Source organism: Gavia stellata, chromosome 28, assembly GCF_030936135.1.
Source record: "Gavia stellata isolate bGavSte3 chromosome 28, bGavSte3.hap2, whole genome shotgun sequence".
In the NCBI taxonomy this organism is placed as follows: Eukaryota; Metazoa; Chordata; class Aves; order Gaviiformes; family Gaviidae; genus Gavia; species Gavia stellata.
This window is the reverse complement of record NC_082621.1, coordinates 7,423,572-7,432,606: the sequence shown is the minus strand read 5'-3', so window position 1 is coordinate 7,432,606 and position 9,035 is coordinate 7,423,572.

The following is a 9,035-nucleotide window of genomic DNA, read 5'->3' as shown; positions in this document are numbered from 1 at the left end:
GGTGCACCTCCATGAAGTCCAAGGCCTGAGCTTGGCTAGCCCTGTGCCCCAGCTGGGGAAATCACAGAATCATTAGGGTTGGGAAAGACCTCTAAGATCATCAGGTCCAACCATCAACCCAACACCACCATGCCCACTAAACCATGTCCCACAATGCCATGTCCACAAGTTCCTTGAACACCTCCAGGGATGATGACTCCACCACCTCCCTGGGCAGCCTGTTCCAGTGCTTCACCACTCTCTCCATAAAGAATTTTTTCCTAATACCTAGCCTAAACCTCCCCTGGAACAACTGTAGGCCATTTCCTCTTGTCCTGTCGCTAATCACTTGGGAAAAGAGGCCAACACCCACCTCTCTGCAACCCCCTTTCAGGTAATTGTAGAGAGCGATAAGGTCTCCCCTCAGCAAGCCACAGGGTCTGGCCTTCCCCTCACAGCACAGCAACATAAGGCTTCATGTTCCTCTCATTCAGCACCTCTTTGATCCGAGGTCTCAGCCCCTGCCTGACACAGCATCTCGCCGATCAACCACACAAGTACATTTGGCATTGAGGTGGACATGAGAGAGGGCTCTGTCCCACCCCAGACACCACCAACACTGCATTGGAACCAAACACCTCAGGGATGGCCAGGACATGGTCAGCAGGATTCCTCAGCCCTTCTCCTTCCCCATAAAGCAAACCCCATCCTTTTGAACTCTCTAGCACTGGAGAGAGCAGCTGTGTTCTGGCCTGGAGAGGCAGGGAGGGGGCACTTCCAGCCATGCTGAGGCACTCCCAATATTGTTACACTGAACTGAACAAAGGATCCAAGCTGGAGTTAAGCTGTTCTTGTTGTGGCTTGAGATTGGCAGCAGCAGAGCATGAGCTTTGTAGGGGCAGGAGAGGTGGGGCTCAGGAGACAGGGGCTGCATTTCCGTGCCTCTTCCCTGGACAGATATCTAGCAGGCTGGTGCCATCACCATTCAAGTGCACTCAGGCTCCTTCTGAATCTGGGAATCTGCTGCTCTGTGGTGCTCATGGGGAGAGCAGTGGAGAGTGTCCCTGCCATGAGCAGCACGTTTCCTCTTTATGAGTGAACACACAAGGAGACACACACACAGGTTCATGCACAACAGCATGGAGTTAGAAACAAATTTGTGCTCCCACGTGCATCCACACAAACCTGGCTGCTTACAAGTACACACAAGGCAAGAATACACATAAGAACATGGCGGACCATGGATTTTTCTAAGGACCCCTGGGGACTGGGCAGTGTTAGGCAGGATGGAGTCAAAACCTAGCAGCACAACGCACACACCTGGCGAGGCAACAAGTGACCATCGAGGTGAGAAGAGGAGGGATAAGGTAGCGGTATATCCTCATTCATGGGAACTTTTGGGTGTTGAGCTGAGGAATGCTGGAGCTTTTCCTGAGAACAGCACTTCAAACGGTGCAATGACAGTGATCCAGGTTGACATCACTTGCCTGCTCTGGACCCATCCAGCACTTGAGCTGAGTGTTCTGCCAGCACTGCTACATTCCTGCCCTAGAAATCCTGGGGCCTTTCATCACAGTACTCAGAAGAAGCCCTTACTGGGGAACGGGCATGGCACAAATCTGGAAATGAAAAGGCAGCAGTGTTGGAAAGAAAAGCACAGCCCATATTAGCTGTGATGGTTTGCCTTCAAGATGAGCTTGTCAGAAAACTGTTGCCTCTGCAAAGGATGCCTCTGGTCCTGTGGCAATGAAGGGCAGGTATAAAAGCCAGCCCACGTCCCTGCACTCTCATCCAGTGGCAGCTGAGGGTAGTCAGCACAGACATGGGGACAGTGAAATGGTGTATTTCTGAGCATGATTGACTTGCTCTGATACAGAGCACGCAGGAGAACGTGAAGATCAGCAAGGACGAGGGTACTGGGTGCACTTCCCAAGAGAGCTGCAGGAGGGTGCAGAGCTCTTGACTCCTTCATTAGTCCCTCCAGAGAGTTTTTGCTCAGGAATTGGCTGCCATTCTTGGGGGAGAGGATTCTTTTTCAGAGGATTTTTCTCATCCCTTCTCATGGGTGGAAATGTCTCTTGGCAGCTACTACAGTCTCATAGCCTATTTCCTTCATGAAAATTCAGATGTCTTGACAAAAGTGTACAAGTGGATGGATGGAAATCCCCACACTCATGTCCTCTCTCAAGAGGGAATTATGGCTCATGAAGCATATCTCGGAATGACTTCAGGCCAAAAGCTTTATAAGAGCATTTCACTTGCATGTCTGAAATCTCTTTTCCCTAGTCATTCTATTAATAACCCTCATCAACAGCAGCACAGTTGGACTTCCTAATCCTACTGCATTAAAACTTGTAATAAGCAGAAGGTAGCTCAGGTCCTTCACAGTGATGATACCATCTGCATTTGTCCTTGTAGAAGAGGGAGGGATGGCTTTGCTTCAGACAGATGAGTAACCCCTTTGGCCAAAACACTGCCAAAGTGCTGCTACTGGTTCTTGACATGACCACTGGTTTGGCTGCCCAACTGAGGAGATCTTGGAAAGCTAGGAAAAGGACACGGGATCCATGTTGATTTTATACTTCAAAATAAAGGGCACTGTTGCCAGAGGATGTTCGTTTTTCATGGTGATTTAAATCTGTTGTGCAGAAGGCAGGCACTGAGCTTTCTCAACCCATGCTTCCCATTTCACTGCTGTGGCCTGTTTCTATTGCCCAAGTCTCTTCACCTGCATGGGAGCCCCCTCAAAAAGGTCGCTAAGCAGAGAAGCAGCTTCTCTACTTCGTCCCTGGTCCCTGCGGGGCTGAGCAGCGGGAAGGGGAGTGGGGATTGTGGTCAGTTCATAACATGTTTTCTCTGACTCTCCTTCTTCCTCATGCTCTTCCCTTGCTTCAGCATGGGATTCTTCCTACAGGCTGCAGTTCTTCATGAACTGCTCCAGCATGGGTCCTTTCCATGGGCTGCAGTCCTTCAGGAACAGACTGCTCCAGTGTGAGTCCCCCGTGGGGGCAGAGTTCCTGCTAGAAAACCTGCTCCAGCATGGGCTGCTCTCCATGGGCCACAGTTTCTGTCAGGAGATTGGTCCAGCTCGGCTTCTCCATGGGTTGCAGCTTCCTTCAGGGCATCTCCACCTGCTGCGGCATGAGGTCCTCCATAGGCTGCAGGGTGGATATATGCTCCATCGTGGACCTCCATGGGCTGCAAGGGGACAACCTGTGTCACCATTGTCTTCTCCATGGCTGCAGAGGAATCTCTGCTCTGGTACTTAAAGCGCCTCCTCCCACTCCTTCTTTACAGACCTTGGTGTCTGCAGAGTTGTTTTGCTCACATTTTCTCACTCCTCTCTTGCAGCTGCTGCACACTGGTTTTTACTCCTTCTTAAATATGTTAGCACAGAGGAGCTACCACCGTTGCTGCTTGGCTCAGCTTTGGCCAGTGGCGGGTCCATCTTGGAGCCAGCTGTTACTGGCTCTGTCTGACATGGGGGCAGCTTCTGGCATCTTCTCACAGAAGTCAGCCCTGCAGCCCCTCCACTACCAAAACCTTGCCAGGTAAACCTAATACACTGTCGTTACGCTCGTATTATTATGTGCAGAAAGTGCTTTCCATATAGGAGCCTTGGCTGCAGGATAAACTCAGCTAGCACATGGTGACAGAGGAGACTGCAGGCAGCTCCCCCTCCCTACAGGCAATTACACCACCAGCACCTGCATACGAAACAGCTGCTCTGTGAATTAATGTTGCTTCTGCATATCTCTGCCTTTGGAAGAGAGGGTGTTTACCTTAAAGTGAGTCTAGGGACAGGTTCACTACTACATCACTTCTGATGTCCCAGCCTCAGTGTCTGTAGCCTGAGGGGAGTCTGGCTTGTCCCAAACACACAACCTTCTGCTGCCACATGAGCATGTCACTGGCACTGCTCCCTTTGCAAGGGCAGGGGCTGGTCCCAGACCCTTGAGGAGATCACAAATGTCAGGCAGGATCTTCTAACACTGCAGGATTTTTTTTCTTTTACTTGCAATATGGGAATTCTTTGTGGGTGCTTCAGCAATGGGGATGTTCTCTAGTTTTTACATTATCCTTCACAGACAGACTTGAGACGTGGAGAGGCTCAATGTCTGGAAAGGCCATGACAGCTCCAACCCTGCTGTGGTTTTTCTCTGTCTTACAGGGAGAAAACAGCTGACTGAGCCACTGCCAAACCCTTGAGCTCACTAAAGCTGATGGGTCTTGCCAGTGGCTAACTCCTTGCCTTAACTGTAGGGTCTGAAGGACTTGCCTAGAGTCATCTAGAGGGGTTGACAGCTGTTGTCGGGAGTCCTTGTTCTCCATGGTGTGTGTGCATAAGCTTGCTCACGTACATGTTCATGTACATTGCACTCATGTGCGCATTCACATGTACATATGTGTGCCAAAGGTAATACTCAAGCAAACCTGAGTGTGCACAAATGTAGCCTCTGTGTCTGTGTGTATGTGTTTGGGCAACGGTGTCTATGAGTGTGAATGTGTTTTAGCACATGCACATACCTTCATGCAGGAGAGTATGAATATCTGTGACTGGTCTGCATATACATAATTGTGTGGGCACAGGTGTGTGTAGATGTGTCCTTTTGTCTGTCTGTATATCTGTGTAGAGGAGAATGCATGTATATTATTTTGCAAATGCATGTGTGTGGGAGCATGCAGGTTCCAGACCCCCAGGTCTCCCTGAAGGAGATCACAAAGACCACCAGGGAGATTGTCATGCATTCTGTCTTTCTACCAGTGGGGTAGAGACACCTGCTGATATGAGGCTGAGGCTGGGGCTGTCTCCCCAGAGAGCGCAGAGGAATGAGGGCCCATGGATGACGCATGCTAGGAGCTGCCTGGGTCAAGCTTTACTTTGTCTGTGTTTGTTTTGTTTAGCATCATACATGCAGATAGGAGACAGAAAAGATACAGCAGCTCTTTACTTCAGCACTGGTAATTTGTGACCAAGGAATGATCTGTCATGGAGGGCAAGAAGGCTCAGTTTCAGAAGAGGTTAAAGTGGCTGGCAGGAGGGATGCCAGAGACAGAATGACTCCCTGTAGGGGGGGTGAAGTTTCCCTTGCTGATGAGATAAGAAACAGCCCCAGCATTGTCTTGTAGCCAACCTGGAATGGGAGAGCTCAGGAGCCACCTTTGGGCAGGAGAGCTGGATTGGGGGATGGACCCATGGCTGATGAAAGTGTGTATAAGGAATGTGCTTTTGATGCATCTTTGCAGACCCCTTTTAGAACGTCTTTTGGCAGTAGGATTCTGTCCAATGCATTGTTCATTAATTACGTTTTAAATTATTTAAGCACAAACATGTGTTTAATTCGCCTCAAGGGGTAACATAAACATTCCCCTACAGCAGCCTGCTGCAAGTCTGGCTTGTCCCAGACACACAGTCCCCTGCTGCCATGGGAGCTCATCACTACAACACTGCTCCCTATACAGGAGCTGCGGGTGATCATAGATCCTCCCAACACCTCTGAGGAGACTGCAAGGAGTCTAGAGGGTTGTAAGGCTTCTTTTGTGTCTTGGTCTCTTTGCTTGCTGGTTACAAACCTGGAGAGCTCTTGGGCCTTTGGCAGTCAGGGCTGTCTGTGTGGTTTGCTCTGCTGCTCAAAGCACAGACTTTGCACAAGGATTGTCTGAACACCTGCAGATAACCTGATGGCTTGACTCAAGAGAGCAAACAAGCCCACAAATCTCTGTCAGAATGCCCTCCAGGGGCCTCTGGATGGGGCTGGTCTGTGCTTGATGTACCTAATTAGTCATGGGCTTGCAGGAATTTGCCAACACTGAGTCTGAGGGGCTGAGAGCAAGCCCCTGGCGTCCTGGTTCCCAACAACAGGCTCTGCCCTACAGTCAGGGTCAGCCATCTCCAGAGACACTGACACGGTGTCCTTTCAGAAAGAGAATCATGCCCTGCAGATCTCTGTGTGCACAGGGGAAGCAGCTCTGCCAGCGGAGTGCTGAGAGCCCATTCCCCCAAGATCAGCCTTGCACAGGCTCATCCCTTCCCTCCCCTGCATTGTTGCACAGTCAAGGAAGCTCCCTGCACCAGGGAGTCATGCATGGCACAGAGGTACAAGGCACTGTCAGAGACCTCGACTACCTCCAGCTGCAGGAGGCTGTATTTCCTCGTGGTGTTCAGCAACATGGTGAGACGGCCACTCTGCGTGGGGCCAGATGCTGTGTGATACGAGATGAGCTGTGGGGCTTGTCTTTTCCTCTGCTGGTACCAGAGCAAACCCCAAAAGGTGGAGGTTTGGTAGGTGCAGGTTGTTTGGAAGGCATTTCTCTGCTTCACTCTGACTCGTCCTTCTTGCTGGGTGATGGTGATCTGCCCCATGGTTCCTGGAAGAAAGTGAAGGTCAGCAGCTCTGCTCCGGGAAAGGCTCTGGGAAGCAAACCAGGAGTGCATGCAAAACCCTGGTGGAGAAGGCTCCCTGTCCCTTGCCCTGCAGGAAAATGCTGAGGCCTGAGGACAGCCAGGTGGAGAGTAGTTTTGGGGAGGATCTCAAAGCTCAAAGTCCTCAGTGGACACTGAGGAGAGTGTTTCTGCTGTTTCTGTGTTTCTGCTGCTGCTCCTACCACCCAGAAGACCAGGAAAGAGCCTGTCAGTCCTGACCCTTGTGTGCTGGGTCCAGCACCCTGACAACAGGTTGAGGGGTCCATGAAGTTATGGCAAAAAGATTCATCCTGCTTCCCCATCCCTGTCATCTCCAAGGGCTCCTAGCTCCCTGAGTAAACACACAGCTGAGGGAAAGAGGGACCCCTGGCTGTGTTGTCAAGCAGGAGGAAACTGGACGCCATTGCAGGTATGTAAGGACCTTAGCAATGTCAGCAGGTGAGAACTTTAAAGTCCCTGTAGCGGCATTGACAGGATCTGCCAATTTGTGTTGGAAAGGGAGAAATGTGGGACTGCAGAGCGAGCTGAGATCTCCTACGGTGACAGCAGGTGCATCAGAAGAGAGAGGCAGAGAGAGACAGATTGAAGGGCAAGAGAAAAGGAGGAGAAGGTGTCTGAGGTATCTCTTCTCTCTCCTTTAGAACTGTAAGAGCGTCTTGGGAGAACCAGTGCAAAAGCACAAATGTGAGCTGACATTTCCCAATGTTTTCCTGTAATTCAAGAGGAGTTCCCCACATGGACCTGATAAGGCTGGTGAGGTTTTCTGCAGAAGAACAAGCATGTTTATAAAAAGCCAGGACTTACCCAGCAGTTGCCCCAGGAAGGCAGCAAGGACGAGATATCCGAGGTGCATGCTGAGACCAACCCGTTTGCAGAGTGAGAGAGAGTCAGAAAACCACCTCCCAGCCCCAAGGTAACAGAGCTGCTGGAAACAACTCTGTTGGGAGAGCAAAGGAAGAAGCGGGGAGGAGAAACAACCTGTTCTTCCTGTGCCTGAAATGCTCCTTCTGGTTTCTCCCTCCTCCAGCAGCAACAGCTGTGGCTCCCTCAACCAATGGCATTCCCAACATTTCCACAATGAGGGGTCTGGGGGCCCCAGTCGAGGGAAGGGGATGTTCCCAGTCACCTCACAGTGGAGTCCTCACCTGCTCAGCTAGAATCGCCAGCTTTTCTGCACACCCACTGCTTGGCCATTTGGGAGGTTAGGGGTTTCTTCCCCACTGAGGTACCACAACTTCCACTGGGGTCCTCAGCTTTCTGGGAACAGACGTCTCCTCTATTTCTGTCACTTCTCCCCTGTCATCCTTCATCTGCCTGGGAACAGTGCCCCTCCTCCAAGTCCCTAGAAATAGGAGATGAACCCTGCTGTGCAGCATATCAGGGGCTCTGGTTGTGTCCTCTGTGTGGGATAACCCACAGTGCGGGAGAAGAACCTGGCTGCAGTGGGGCTGCTGGACGCCACAAACCCAGAGGTGGCAAGGAGAAAGTATTCCATAGGGAGAGGGGTGAGGGGTCAGCAGGGAACAAGATGAAGGATCAGTAGGTCACCCCCACACACCCCCAGGGGGGCACATCGGGCACCCGTTGGAGTGCTTCACTGAGGGGTAGGGATGTGGCAGCCCTGCACCCCCGAGCTGAAAGGGTATTTGAAGGAGTGGGGGGTTGGCAGGTGGAGACCCCTACTCCCACCTCCTTTCCAGATCAACTCCAGAGGGATCCCATGCAGCAGTCACAGCAGAGGTAACAAACTGTTCATTTTGGTTGAATCTAACATGGCTTTTGCTCTAGAAAACCTCCACAATGAGGGGAATAATGATACAGGTAATGATCATGGTTACAATAAGAGTATCCTCATGGAAGTGCTGCACCTCTTTATGCTGTAAAAGGAGGTTTCTAGAGCTGTGGAGGGTCCTGAGGCCAACACAGTCTTTCCCATGTAGAAGAGCAGGCTGAAGCTTACCCTCCAATGGATTCCTGAGATGGATCTGCCTTCTTAGGCTTCATAGCAGACATAAGACAAGGAAGATGAGGATTCTGCATTTCTACTGATAAGACATGTACAAGAAGATGAGGATTCTGCATTTCTACTGATAAGACATGTACAAGAAGATGAAGATTCTGCATTTCTACTGAGAAGAGAAAGTACCCGTAGCCTTCAGCCTGCAACCATCCTTGCTGACCATAGGGCCAGATGGCTGGGAGTCTCCTTCCTTCATGCTTGTGTCCCCTCTCTCCCCTTCCCTTACACATTGTCTGGCTTGGCTGCATCTGGTTCCATCAGTGTATGCCGTGAGGCCTCTCCTGGCACAACCCTAGGATGTAAGTCTCAGACACCTAAAGAATGACACTTAAAGCCCTGCAGACCCTGACTGTCCCTTTCAAACATGTCAGCTTTCTCCCTCTCTCCAAACAAAAGTACCTCATGAACCAGGGAATCCATTTGCCCACATGCAGGGGCCCACAGTAACCACAAAGCTCATGCAGAAGTTAGGGACCTGCATGACAGCTGACCTGAGTAGACAGAGATGCATGCCATGCTGTGCTGTGCTGTATATAATCTCCTGACGCACTTAGCAATGATGCCTCGAGCACATCCTTGTCTTTCTGTAGGAGTGAAGCACCATGTTTTTAT